General features: G+C 44.1%; 1 non-coding gene and 1 pseudogene across 1 annotated transcript; both read right to left on the bottom strand.

Annotated features, from left to right (window-relative positions):
- Positions 1–189, bottom strand: part of LOC143306725 (large subunit ribosomal RNA) — a 4,447-nt pseudogene extending 4,258 nt beyond the window's left edge.
- Positions 190–1,921: 1,732 nt separating this feature from the next.
- LOC143306745 (5.8S ribosomal RNA) lies at positions 1,922–2,076 on the bottom strand. The gene has a single exon (XR_013064061.1). It is a non-coding gene; the product is annotated as a 5.8S ribosomal RNA (ribosomal RNA).
- Between the last annotated feature and the right edge of the window lie 424 nt (positions 2,077–2,500).

The raw sequence follows: 2,500 nt of genomic DNA, 5'->3' as shown, positions 1-2,500 counted from the left end.
ACGCAATTCGATGTCTCGGGATAAACGGATCCTCCTGAACACTACATTTCCCAGCGGCGGTACCGCGGGATTCAGTGCTGGGCTCATTCCTGTTCGCTCGCCGCTACTAAGGAAATCCTAGTTAGTTTCTTTTCCTCCGCTTAATAATATGCTTAAATTCAGCGGGTAATCTCGCCTACTCTGAGGTCGTCAATTTCTTTGGTTTCATCGAAAGGTGAATAATGATGCTCGATGCAAAAAAAAAAAAAATAAACGAAAAGAAGCAAAAAAGCAAACACGTAGAGAAACTGTGCGTGAATCAACCTTTCGCATATTCAATTTTTCCTCCTCTCTCGTTTCAAAATGTTTGTATTTATCGTTCGATGAAACGAGCACAAGAGGGAAAAAAAAGTTGAGACACGACGTTCCCATAATTTTCGTGTTATTTCCTTTTTGCTTCAAACATTTTGCGGACTGCAGCTTCGTCGTATTGCTTTTATCAATTTTTAACAATTTCAAAGCGAAGACAACTCGCAAGACGATCCATTTCGTCTCGGTTCAATTTTAACGTCCGTCCGTATTATTTTTTGTTCCACAAGAGATTTCGAATAGGTTTCTTTATTTATCATCCCTTCTTTTCGAGCGCCACGGAAGCAAGAGGAAAAGCAAGAGCGAGAGAACATTTCGCGTATACTTCATTTAACAATTTTAACCAACACGCGATGTACTCCACACACCTCTTAGATTTAACAACTGCTTTTCTCTTCTTCTCCCCTTAGCGCAAGGGTAAACCCCATTTGTCTCTTCTTTGGAACGCAACAAAACTTTCGAGGACTGGACGACCGAGCGATGGTCGCGCGGTCTTCGCTTATCTTTAACAAACGAAGTAGTCCGTATGTATTCTAAATGTTGAAGCCTCCTAGAGCTTTAAGCCATGCGAGACATTGAAATGCTGTTTTAACGGGAGCATGCATAATTGCTGCAAACATACTTTTATCACAAGTTCTAGCCACGCCACGGAGGCTTCGAAGTTCCTTCACCATTCGCTTTCCTCTCTTTTGTTACACAGTTTCAGACTACGATCAGGGGTACCGAAACGCTGTATTGATTGTAAACAACCATTTTTATCTTGGAGCGGAGCGTTCCTTTACTCGTTAGATTTGTCTTGTCGCGTGTGTATTCGCTTTTTCGACGCTTTTTAACCATTTAACTTGTTTAGCGAAGCTAAACGCACAGACAGACAAAAAAAAAGGAACAGCATCGCGCGTCAAACAGCGACGACCCATCTGAAGCGATCTTTCATTTATACACCGTTTGTAAACAGAGAGATGTATAAAGCGCGGGGAATCATTCGAAACCCTGGGGCTATTCGAGCTTGCATTTCAGCAAATTATCATCTCAAACATTTCACTCGTTTGCTTTTTCTAAATTTATAGGAGAGCTTCTTTCGTTTATTTTTGACACACCTTTCGTAAATATCGTTTCTGGCAACGTCGGGAGCGTGGATTTCTACAAGTGAACAATCGCGCCGATCCGATAACTTCCAGCAGGATGGAGAATCTTTATAGATTATCTTCCGAGAACTCGGTGCTTTCACGGGCGGTCGTTTATAAATTTTAACGAACGACTCGCGCGCCGTGACGCACTTGCGCTAGTTCGAAGAGATATTTCGAAATTTGTTTCTCTCCTTTAACGGCCTGCATTTAGTGTATCGGTTGCGATTTTCGTCACATCGTTTCCACGACAAACGCCGACGAACTGCCCAACTATCGCTCGTACGTTGCGACTCTTTCTTTGTTTATCGTTCATTCATTCTTTCAATTTCGTTCGATAATCCCGCTCCGAAACGTTCTACTTTCGTTGAACGACGGCGAGATGTTTAGAAAGAAATGAATTACTCTTTTTTCGAGAAGCAAACGCAAGCAGTCTTTTGTTAAGAAAACGACCCTCAGCCAGGCGTGGTCCAGGAATTGTATCCGTGGACCGCAATGTGCGTTCGAAATGTCGATGTTCATGTGTCCTGCAGTTCACACGTTGACGCGCAATTAGCTGCGTTCTTCATCGACCCACGAGCCAAGTGATCCACCGTTCAGGGTAATCGTAAAATTTTGTATTTCAAACTCTTTAGATCTTTAGAGTGTTATTTTCATTATTAACACGCATCACATTCGATACCCACATCACTCTCCCACCCGGCGCGTGCGGGAGAGCGAATTCGGGCGTCGCCAACGTATTTGTTTGTTTGTTCGATCGTTGACGACACGATCGCGTCCAAGGACGGAAACCGTCGGAGAAACGCCCAGTGGCACGCTCCTCTCGACGGTCGGGCGTAAAGTACATTTAAAAACCTTGAAAAGTACGAACGCACACAAGGAATGCGAGCGCGCGTCCTGTCGCTGAATCGTGGGTTGCGAGATTCGAACAGACACACGGCCGGCGACGATCGGTCTAACTAATGGACACATAGTTTTTCAAAGACTCGCTATCGTCGCTTCTCAGCCGGTCCGTAAACAACACACAT

The sequence above is a fragment of the Osmia lignaria genome, unplaced genomic scaffold, assembly GCF_051020975.1.
Source record: "Osmia lignaria lignaria isolate PbOS001 unplaced genomic scaffold, iyOsmLign1 scaffold0035, whole genome shotgun sequence".
NCBI classification, from domain to species: domain Eukaryota; kingdom Metazoa; phylum Arthropoda; class Insecta; order Hymenoptera; family Megachilidae; genus Osmia; species Osmia lignaria.
This window is presented reverse-complemented; position numbering and strand designations above follow the sequence as displayed.